Here is a 12,110-nt window from a genome sequence, read left to right as displayed (position 1 = left end):
AAATTGATTAAACTCCATGTTGTTTTCCAGTGTGGTATATTCAGGAATTCTACAAATACCCCGTGAGTGAAAACGTGTGTAATCTTTTAAAATCAAAATACTAACACTAGCCCAGACAAAACTTTCACTTTTTAGAATCTGTGCTGTCACATTAGCCGTAAAACAAAATTGTTTCCCTTGACTGTTTCCCTTGTTTTCCTTGACTTCAGATGTTTCTGGTAACAGATAGGGCAGTTTTCATGATGTGGATATTGGGCAGATCTTCTGGGGTTTAAATATTCTAACATTGGGGTTTAAATATTCTAACGTTGGGATCCATTATTGGCCACTTGCATACCAGCTTATTTGCTAGGATTTGTATAAACATTAAAGTTTACAGACATTGTACAACTAACACAGTGAGTTGCCCTCTTATTTTTTCACAACGGTACTTTTAAAAGGTATCATTTCACTTGTACAGTGAAGAAACTGTACCTCCGGATGGTAAGTGCCTTGTCCACATTCACAGAGTTAGTAATGCATCTGGGGTACAGATACAGGGCTCTGGCCTATAATTACAGAGTCGTTTTTTGTAAGCCAACAGAGATGGAAATCCAGACTGGCTGCAAGAAGTAAAACCCCACTTCAAAATGGCTTAAACAGTAAGGAAAGTTTATTTGAAACCAGTTGAGCCTCAGGTGCGGGGCAGTCTGGGTTATGTAGTACATCAGTTCCATGATGCCTTCATTTACCCAGGTGTGGGTCTTTAGGGAAGGCTTTATATCAGTGTGGAGAACTGTTTACTTGCCAAGTTCTCAGACTCTTGCCTAGGACCAACCTTGCAAAGAAAGCCTTTTTAGGACAGCAGTCTCAGGCCTGGTTTGTTAACTTCTGCACAGTTTCGTTTCATTTTTCACTGTTTCAAACAATGCTACATTGATCTTTGTGTGTATATCTTGTCTCACTCAGGTTGGTATTTCTGTTGAATAAACCTAATCTACACATAAATTTGTTAAACGCTGTGTATATATAAAATTTTGTTAATTACTGCCAAATTGAACTCCAAAAAGCCTGCCAATTTACATTCCTACTAACAGTATTTGCAAGGGACCCTCCATTACACTGGTTATCAGTCTTTGTAATTGTTGACAGTTGAATACAGCCAGAATCTTAAGAGCAAAAAATGTAGAAAGATAGACAAAAAGTAACAAAATTGAATTAAGCTGAGGTGACTTGCTATATGGTTACATCTGACAATGTAGTGCTTTAGCTGATAGCAAGTTTTTCATGAATACATTTTGAAGATAGGGTGTGAAGCACTTGATAGATTTGCTTTAGATGTGAAATTGAAGCTTACTGGGCAGAGTTAAAATAGAAAATATTTGTGTTTAACAGTGGGTTTTCAGAATTAAAATATGGTGGCCAAATACTGGTTACCTATTAAAGTAAGCTATTTGTATTGTCAACTTGATTATAATAAAATGGCACCAAGTTGTAAATACATGATTTTAATATTAAATATTTACGAAATTAACGTTTTGTGGGAGAAGAGGGGTTGTGGCAGTGTTCATAAACACAAGCTACATTTTAAAACCATACCACTTTACTTTCAGAAATCTTAATGTATGAAAGTATTGTTCAGAGTAGAAAACTGTCATTATAGTAGTTTTAGTGTTAGATACCAGGTTTACTTGGGGTATCTAAAAAAAAAACAAACAATAAATAAGAGAAGTGTAACCATAAAGAAAATGGAGCTTGTATGGATGCTTATTAGGGGAATATTTTTCACTTGGAAACTAAAATAATTTTTTATAGTTTATTTCTTCAGAAGAAAACTACCCTGGAAATGTGCACTTCTCTATAAGAAACCATAGCGAGTTGTCTTTGTTTTCTGGTACTGTTAAGAGTTTACGTGGTTGTAAGCTCATCTAAGATCCCATCTGGGTTTATAACCCCTTTCTCTTAATGCCTCAAAGGTTTCCTAACTGTGAGTGGATGTATTAAATGTGAGGAAACATTCCCAGTCTCCTTAACAGCCTGTTAAAGTGCTTGTTCCCTGAAACAGATACAGTTGTACCATCTGCAAATTATTTTGTACTGCCAGAGGAGGTACTGAACCAACTTTTAGGCAAAGACTTTTGTCTTCTACAGGGATTTCCAGAACAGTGATATGATACGGAAATGCATTAAAAAACTTTATCCAAATGGTTTGAATACTTGTAGATTTCTGACCTAGAAGCTAGAAAGTAAAAAATTTCTATCCTAGTTCTGTCACTGATTCATTGTGTATCCTTGAGAAATTCATCTCTTTTTGTCTAAATCCTTTTGTCAGCTGTAAATTCAAGATAATACAGAACCATTTACTGACTTTTCAAAAATATTAAGAACTGCATATTGCTTTAAAAATGCAAAGATATGAATGCTAAACTTCAAAATAATTACAGCTGGAAAGTGTAAGCTTTTAAAAAGTACTTGGATGTCAAGGAAACGAAAGTGATTATTAGTGGTTAATGTGCTTTTGAGGTGATTTTCTTGAGTAATAATTGAAAGCTTGTGTTTATACAGATCCTCAGACTGATGGGAGACAAAGCTCTCATGGTTCAATTGACAGCGTCTGTTTTTTATCAAGTTGAATTAGGTACACTATATAGCCTCTTCTAATAACCTATTTCAGTTATGACAAGAAGATTCACACATGTATATATGGAAAAAAATATAATTGAGGTATCTTTAAAAATGAACTCTATGGGCTGAAAATTACTCTTGCTTTGAGATAAAGAACCTAGGAAAATAAAGAGTTATTAATGCCTTCCCAACCTACACTTGATTCTTGAATTAAATTACAGTTTGAAGAATGCTTACTTTTTAAAATGGCATTGAGAAGACTCTGTGGGTGCTTAACTTCTCACATTTTCATTTATCTTTTGAACAACTATGTAGTAATTTTCATTGCACATTAAAAAAAATTTCCTGAATTAAAGTAAATGCCAAAGTCTCAGGCTGTATAACCCCCTTTTATGTGGTGTTTCTTATGCTTGAATTATTTGGTTTAATATGCTGTATACGGTGGGTCTGGATTTTTTAAGAACAGTCTGGACAGGCTCCTATTTAGCTGCAAGGAACAAAGGCACATTCACGTTATCTTAAATGCTGGAGGCTTATTTTAAGGATACAGAGGACAGGAAGGCGACCACCTCATCGGAGACATGGCTGGTAAAATGGCACTTTGGTCTTGTAGTGGGCACAGCAGCTCTGATAGCTGTGGACATCCACTGCTCCGTAGTCGTCATGTGCCTACCCTTACTCATGTTTCCCAGCTTCTCCCTGCACATGAAAAAGTGCTTTTCTTACAAGCACTTCAATATGAGGCTTTAAAAAGTCTTATTTAAGATAAATGACAACAAAAAAGCTTTCATATAATTATCTACAGGTTGATTTCAGGTACCTTATCACCATAGTACTTAATGAATTGGGCTATGTTAGCTTAAGTTAACTATTTTCAGTTAACCCACACAATTTGCTGAACTTCATATAGTGTAAATGATTTAACTGAAATGAATTTTGCTATAGTCTCAAATTTGTTAACTCTTCTGCCTTTGTTAAATGTTTTAAATAGTTGATTATCTCATAGTTTCCTAGTCTCTTGCAGCGTAACTGATACATTGTCTATATTATTATACTTGGTTAACTGAAGGTATTCTCTCTGTAAACTTCAACTAGTTGCCTATAAAATTTTCTCAGCAGAAACTAATGGTATTACATTTAAAAATGAAATACCTTGTCCTTTAGAGGCCATATGTCTAGAAAGTCATTCTGTGTATAAAGATTAATCAACCAGTCAAAAGACATAGCTTGTTTTCTTTAGTGTTACCATTGACACCCGACAAAATATTGAATTACCGAGTTTTAGGCTCCGGGAGGTAATGCCCCGGAAGGCGGGGAACGCGGAAGAGGCCGAGGCCGGCGCGGAGGAGGCGGACGCGGAGGCGTCCGGCCCGGAAGAGTCCCACCAGGAGGAGCCCGGCTCCCAGCAGGAGATGGAGGCAGGGCGGCCGCGGCGGATGCTGCGCTCAGTGAACACGCGCGAGCCGTCCCAGGTCATCTTCTGCAACCGCAGCCCGCGCGTGGTGCTGCCCGTGTGGCTCAACTTCGACGGCGAGCTGCAGCCCTACCCGAGGCTGCCCGCCGGCACGGGCCGCCGCATCCATAGCTGCCGGGGTCATCTTTGGCTCTTCCGAGATGCTGGGACATCTGCTGGGCTTCTAGTTAACCAAACCGAGCTGTTTGTGCCGTCTCTCAATGTTGATGGACAGCCTATTTTTGCGAACATCACACTGCCAGTGCACACCCTGAAAGAGCAGTGCCTCCAGCTTGTGCGAAGCCTAGTCAAGCCTGAGGATTACAGGAGACTGGACATCGTGAGATCCCTCTACGAAGATTTGGAAGACCACCCAGATGTGTGGAAGGACCTGGAGCGGTTGCCCCAGGAGCATATTGAAAATCAGTGGATGGCAGAGGAGACTGAAGATTTTAATTGAAATGTACACTCCTGGGTCTCCGCTTTTGACAGTCCTGACAAGTCTCGATCTAGATCTAGGGCTGGTCACTTTTTCTCGGCTTCAAAGTGTCTCATTCTTTGAGTAAAAATGCTCCATTGCTTAAAAGAAAGTTAACTGACCTCACTACTGGGCACTGTGATGTTTAAGGGCAAATATCACAAAATGTAATTTAATGCCTGTCCCTTCTAGAAGTATTTATCAAGGGAAAGGAGTTGCATTTTTGTCTCCTAGTGAGTCAGGAAAGTTTCTGTGTAAGGACTTTTGTGTAAGTAATTCAGTGAGAATTGTAGCTTATTCTTGAGTTGTAGGAAAGCAGTGGCGTCTGCTTTTCATTCCTGTATCATGGTGATGTGCCCATGTCCCGCTCTGAGAGACCAAGGTGTCCTTGGGGCAGGGGCATCGCCGTCGGCTCTTTGAGACTCCAGTGCCTTGCACGTAATGAGCCTTCCCTCAGTGTTTGTTGAATGAACAAACCAGTGGCTACTTTGGTAGAAAGTGTTAGAGGTTTTCACCCTTTTTTTGAGAGCGGGTGGTAGTGGGGACCTTAAAGTATATACAGTAAACGAATGTTTTCAAGGGCATCAATGTTATAGAAAGCAGTTTTTATAATTTTCTAAATCGTGGCTTTGCTCCATCCACTGTTGTCGCAGGGCTGTTTTATTTCTGTTTCTAAGCCAGGATTAGCTTTCTACAGTTCTTATTGATGATAGCTTTTTTGAAACTTGCTATCTGCACAGACGATAGGAGAAAATAGCCGTCCCCTTGTTTAATCATAGTATTAAAGAGCTACTCCTGTACTATAAATAGGTTTTTGCCAAATGTGGGTACTTCTGTTCCTTTTTGTAAATCCATGACATTTTTGTTCGATTCAGCAGTTTTTCATCAGGCAGGATCTGGTGACACTTTGCACCTGGCTGGAGGAGAGGACAAAGCCCTCCAGCCTCTTGGAAGTTACTGCTAACACACCGTGGATTCAGAGGGTAGCCTGGAATGTTTTCTAATTTTATACATGTACAGATCCTTTCCTATAGGCTGGACTTAAATTCATTAACTCAAATTCAATACTTCTATCAGGCATCCTTTTTTGGTAGCTAATCGTTAAAAAAAACAAAAAACAAAAAACAAAACTCCCCAGTAGAGAAAGTGTTGGAAGAGACAAAAATAAAGGAAGAGAAAAGATCCAATTAGGTACACTACTTAAATACAACGACTAACTTAACATTTTGAACTTTTAGCCTTTTTTTGGCTTGGTTTTACGTAGTTGAGATCATACTGAGTATACAGTTTTGTATTCTACTTTCTCATTTAACTTTATAACTTAATATTTTTCCATGGTATTATAAGCTCTTCATAGACATGACTGCAGCCTTCCTTTTATAAATAATGTTGGCATATTTCTTGGCATCTTTATTAGGTCCTTTGAGCACAATTCCTGTGCTCTGATATCAGAGTGAAGTGAATGAATCAAACGCCTTACAGTTTTCCCACCTAATCTTATTCTCCTCTTTCAACATTCAACAAGTAAGTGGGCTTTTTTTTTTTTTTCTTTAGCCTGTTGTGGTACTCATTCAGTGACACATCTATAATTTTTTATCTAATTTTTTTGTCGAATTGTTGGGTAGGGAAGAAGAAATGATGGTATAGAAGTCAGCCATATGATTTCAAAAGTGGGATAGGATGGAAGATTTAAGGAAGCCTGCTGGTGCTCGATTAGTTCAGTGTTGGTTTTATTATTTTTTAAACCTGTCTTTGTGTCAAAACGAGATTTCATGTTCCTGTCAAAACTTGCAATTTGAATACTGTGTTTTTTGTGTTGTTCAAGGAAGATTGAAAACCTATATAGCATGTATGTACTCATTTGAAATCTTATGAATGTATTAAATGTATTGCTTTTAAGAGACTGTGATCTTATCTATTTTGAGTTTTAAAAAAAAAGCTTTTTTGGATACATTAAATGGCGCTAAGTAAAGGAAAAAAAAAGTGAATTACCAACAAAATTACCCATATACATACTATACCAGTAAATAACTCCATTAGCTTTCTTTCTGAAAATCCCTTATATTTACAAGTATAATTCATTCACAAAACTGCACTCCACATAATTGGGACTTAATGCTTCAGCGAAGAAAATGAAAAATGTAGCCTGTCTCTTCAGGGCTGTATAGTCAGATATCTCTTTGTCCTTTGGTGGATTTACACACTTTCTGACATCAAGTTTTGATCAAATGAGGAGAGTATCTCTAGCGATTTGTACAGTCTGGGTGACTACATGAAATAAAACCAGTGAGGCGTGGCCTTCCAGGCAGGCCTCTTTAGGCTGGAATTCTTGGTGCCAAGGGGAGCTAAGTCCTAGCCAGGCCATGGCTCCATCCACTGAGTTTTAAATTTTCACTTTGTTTTTTCATTTCTGAGAGTTTTATTTATATCTGCCTAGATATTTGTGATATTTTCTCATTCTTTGATCAGTTTTTTAAGTTCGTCTTTTATTTCATGAGATACTTCAAACATAATTATTTTACATTCTGTACTTGATAATTTCAATATCTGAAATTCAACAAATCAGTCTATTATTTGTTGTTTCTGCTAACTCTCTCTCATGGTGGTTCTATCCTTGCTGTATTTGGTAATTTTCATTTGGAGCTCATATTTTTCTTGAACCTAACACGTGGAAGCTGGTGGGCCTAATTTGGGATGCTTCCCTTTAAAGAGGACTTAACGTTTGCTGTTTTTTGCTGGCTTTTAGGGTTTGTGCTTTGGGAGAAACAACAGCTACAATGAAGGAACATAAATAGTACCAGAGATGCAGTTTCAAAGAATGACAGTAAAGGTTAGCTGGGAGTAGGTGTTTGACAGTTCTTATTTAATATCGTTTATCAGAGTTGCAAACTAGAATGTACCAGCCATTAGCATCAAAAGCTTTAAAATTGTTGTGACCCTCTTATACATGATTCTTGTAGCTTCAGTTTCCTTTCTCCTGCAAGAGGTGACAAAACATGGGACTCTAGAATGTGTGAGGAAGTGCAGACATTAGGTATAAGGAAAAACATCTGCATGCTGTCTGTCCAGGGCTTCTTCCTGTTCTGCAAGGGCTGGTGAGTCTTGGGTATGTTTATCTTTATTCTCATGTTTGTGTTTTTGAGAAAAGTGAATGATCAATAAATGATTTAGGTTTTATAGTTTTAAAAAACATCAGGAACACTACTGTGAGCCAGGAATAGTAATATTCTGGTACCTCTAAAATCCTTGGAGTCTCAAGTTCGGGCTCAAAGTTTGGGTTCTTGATTGCAAGAGTTAGCAGTTCACCTCTGCTTCACTGGTCTCCATCCCACTTGCTTACGACTTACTGCCACTGCTCTAATTTTAGCCCATTGTTTTCATCTTCCCCTTGGAAATTTTCCTTACTTTTGAGTGAGCACAGGAATGCATGAATAATTATTTTTATAGTAATTTATTCGGGAAGAGTTAGAATAGCCTTTGAAAGTATCTGATCTGTCATACTGCCAGAAGTGGGAGTCCCAGGAGTTATTAATTTATCATCACTTCAGAGAAGAGGAAACAAAGGCACAAAGATGTTAAGTAACTTGCCCAAGATCACAGAGCTGCTGAGTGATAAAGCCATTGCTGGAACCCATGTGGTCTGGCTCCAGAACCTACACTTTAACCACCACGTATGAGTCTGAATCTCAGGGGAGATTGCACACATATTACAAAGAATTGGTTGTTGAGACCATGAGAGATGATGGGATACCAAGGGAGTGTGGAGGATAGAGCAATGAACTGAGGGTGGAGCACCAATATAAGGAAAATTTGAGGGGAAGAGGACCTTGGAGAAGAACTATTGATAACGATATGAAATGCAGGAGGAAGTGTAAGAAAACAAAGTGTCACACAAGTTGAGGGAATAGAATTTCAAGGAGGGAGTGGTAAGTTAGTCGTCATATGCAGCAGTATGATAACGATAAAGACCAAAAATTATCCTTTTGAGCTTGGCAATTAGAAAGTCACTGCCTTTATTGAGGGTGCTATAGACTGAATGTTGAATGTTTCTGTCCCCACAAAATTCATGTTAAAACTTAATCCCCAACGTGATGGTATTTGGAGGTGGGTGGGGCCTTTGGGAGGTGATTAGGTCATGAGAGTGGAGCTCTCATGAATGAGATGAGTGCCCTTATAAAAGAGGCCCCAGTGAGTTCTTATTCCCTTTCCTCTCTGTGAGGACACATGTGAGAAGATGGCCCTCTGTGAACCAGGAAGCAAGTTCTCATCAGACACTGAATGTGCCATTGCCTTGATCTTGGAACCACCAGGGGTTCTTAATCTTACCCTCTGTCTATTACCATCATCCATATTATATCTGAATGTTCTGAAGTATTTGAGTTCAGATGCTTAGGACAGATAGAGAGTCCAAATGAAAATCAAAGGCAAGTTTTACATAAAACAAACAAAAACTCCTCTTTCCTCTTGTCAGATAAATTGCTCAGAAGCTCTCAGGCTACATGCACAAATCACAGTTAAAGTAATTTTTCTATTTTCACCTACTTTAACAAAGAGACAAAGCAATAGCTTTTTCAACCAAAAATAGTCTCTGCCATGACGCAGACCCACAGAAAGTGGCTGCAGCCCCTCCCCGCTCCCTGCTCTCAGGCTTGTTTATAGCCAGAGTGCTGATAAAGTCAACAGGATGTGGTCACAGGTCAAGGTTCAGAGGGCCTATATGGTGATTTCCACGCCGCATGTACGCCGTGTGTATAAGAGGTATTTGTCCTTTCTTATTCTGGAAATGAACTCAAGCAACATGGATGGTGACATTTGAGTCACAATTATGGCAAAGTCAGAAAAGCCCTGCCACAATCATACTTCAGCAATCACCTTAGCTAAAGCATCTTATGGACACATGGTTGGTCCAGTCTTTTCCCTGTCCCGACTCCCCTTATGGATACACAGCCCCAAGAGCAAACGTTCTCCCAGGCCACTCGAGCCTGTCCTCCTACTTAGGTCTTCAGGGGCTCCAGGCCCTGGGCCTCTGCATTCTCCCAGTCCCTCCTCACTCCTGCTGTGGCTTCACTTATCCTTCCAACCCGCTGAGCCCTGTGGCTAGTAGCTATGGGGACACGGTGACCTCGAATTCCTCTGTCTTTTAGCCTAACTTCAAGCCCCATCTCCTTCCATCCGCTGCTTTCCCCAGTGATGCTGGAGAAAGCTTCCACATGGCTGCCTTGCTTCCTGGGCTCCCGAGGTCTAATTCCAGGTGCGTCCTCGTTGTGGACCGGAAGTCCTTTTCTTCTATTCATCCCTTGGATTCCCTTTCACCTTCCTAACAGAGGCAGTTTAAACCGTTCCCACTGTCCTAAGCCCTCAACCTTCTCTCTGCTCCCTTCCTTCTTGGCAACTCAGCATGCATCCTATGTTACAGAGAACTCTGGGGCCACAGAGCACGCCTGCACTCCCTCAACCTCCCTCTTCCAACCACAAAGAGGACCTTCATCAGCCTGTTTTCCTCAACTTAAGTTTCTGAGACTAAAAATGAGTCTTTCTCTCCAAGGTGGAACTCTGTACACTGGTGATGCCAGCCACACTTTCATCCAAAACCTATTCCCGCCTTTCTCTATATTTCAGATCCTTTCTCTCCAGTGGCTCCTTCTTCTCCCCTTGGAAGTGTGTTGGAATCCTAGCTTGATATGGACTTAGGTAGTTTTCACTCCTAATATGTAACTTTATTTACCATGTCTCTTTTTTTTAAAATGTATTTAATTTTGGCTGTGTTGGGTCTTTGTTGCTGCACACAGGCTTTCTCTAGTTGCGGCGAGCAGGGGACACTCTTTGTTGCGGTGCGCGGGCTTCTCATTGCGGTGGCCTCTCTTGTTGTGGAGCACGGGCTCTAGGTGCGTGGGTTTCAGTAGTTGTGGCATGTGGGCTCAGTAGTTGTGGCTCGTAGACCTTGGCATCTGTGGCCTTAGTTTGTGTAGAGAACTCAAATGGGCCAAAACCTTGGCTTTTGAATTTCAAAAGCTAAGGTCCACATAGAAGACACAGATTTGCAAGAAAACAGGATGTTTTAACAGTCATTTTTCCAGCCTCTTATTAGGAGACAGATTTCCTCGGCCACGCAGAGAGGAAGGGTCATCAAGGAGAGAACTGAGGAGAGATTCTTAACAGCCCTTCCCTACTCCCTTCTTCCTTGTTGACAGAACCTACCTCATGTCAGAGAAACTAAAAATAACAGACATTTGCTTTCCCAGCCTCCACTGCAGCTAGAGTTGATGGAGGGAGCTTTTTACAAAGATTGCCTTCCCTGACTGCAGAGAGAGATGAGAAGGAATGCCCTCCCCCTCCTTCTGGAAAGTTGTCCTGTGAGGACATGAGGTTTCATCTTACTGTGATCATGAGGGGGGACTGCTGCCAACAGACTCAGGATGGCCGAGGAGGAAGAGGGAGGGAGTCTGACTTTCCACTGACACTGTTGAGATGCCAAACTAACCACGGGACCACCCACCTTTGGATTCCTCATTATAGGAGACAATACAACGTTTTTACTGTTTAAGCCACCCTTATGCATTGTATGTAGTTGAAAACATCCAGTACTCATTCCTTTTACTTTCTTAGAGAAAAGTCTTATTGCTAATGACTGGTGGGGGATGGTAGAACTTACAGATAGATTGGGGCAATTGAGACTTAGGGGGACCTTCGTCTAACACCATATTAAACACGTCTTGTTTGTTGGCAAACCATGCAGAGTTCCTCTTCATCACTACAGTAAAAGAATGATAAGAAAAAAGTGATTGTGTGTGTGGCTTGTTAGAAAAGGCCTGAGACTCCTTCCCAGGTTTCCCTGTTTCCCCAGAATGGCATGGGCACGTCATCCTCCTTCCCCTCAAAAGCAATGGGAAGGTCAAGGAGAAAAAGTCAGACCCGGAGAGGCTTTGGGTGTGGGTAAGAGGACAGAGCAATGGATGCCGCACTCGTGGACAGACAACAGGGGGCCATTCCTGACGGAGGAGGTCTGATGAGCTCTGAAATTCAGACAAGTGGTCCCTCACAGGGAGGAGACGGTGCCCGAGGGCCAAATACCTCTTCACATTCCTGATGCTTTATAACCCTTTCCTCCAAATGTTTCCACAACTGCAAGAAAAAGTGGGGAGGGAAATCTCTGAATTGCCTCTGAATTGATGGAGTTTATCGAGAACTGACTCAAATCAAGGTTCCTAACAATAGGTGGAATTCGGACTTGGGCCAGAAAGTTAACTTAGTTGTAGAAAAGCGAATTTTTTTCTTTTACATATTTGAATATAAGGGCAGAAGTATCTTTCCTTCTGAACAATCCTCTATCTTAAAAAACAAAACAAAAAACCAATCTCACCTCAAGCCTGTTCTCCTCTGAAGCTCTCCATTCCTCATTCCCTGTACTGCCAAACTTTTGGAGAGAATTATCTATACCAGGGCCTCTACCTCTTTGAGGTCTACTTATTCCTTAACCCTCCTCATCTGACATCTGGCTCCAGGCAAATAAACTTGCTTTCGAACTGGTCATTCAGAAAACAATTATTGAACTTATACGTTGAGTTATGATTTTTC

General features: G+C 40.5%; 1 long non-coding RNA gene and 1 pseudogene across 2 annotated transcripts in view; one reads left to right on the top strand and one right to left on the bottom strand.

Annotated features, from left to right (window-relative positions):
- Nucleotides 1-12,110, bottom strand: part of LOC309626206 — a 1,050,100-nt gene that overhangs the window by 248,176 nt on the left and 789,814 nt on the right. The window lies entirely within an intron of this gene.
- Nucleotides 535-6,439, top strand: LOC309626172 (von Hippel-Lindau disease tumor suppressor pseudogene; annotated as a pseudogene). Its single transcript has one exon. The product of its transcript is annotated as a von Hippel-Lindau disease tumor suppressor pseudogene (transcript).

The sequence above is a fragment of the Balaenoptera borealis genome (assembly GCF_965194805.1).
Source record: "Balaenoptera borealis genome assembly, chromosome: 3".
Lineage (NCBI taxonomy): Eukaryota > Metazoa > Chordata > Mammalia > Artiodactyla > Balaenopteridae > Balaenoptera > Balaenoptera borealis.
The sequence above is the reverse complement of the archived record's forward strand: the minus strand, read 5'-3'. Positions and strand labels throughout refer to the sequence as shown.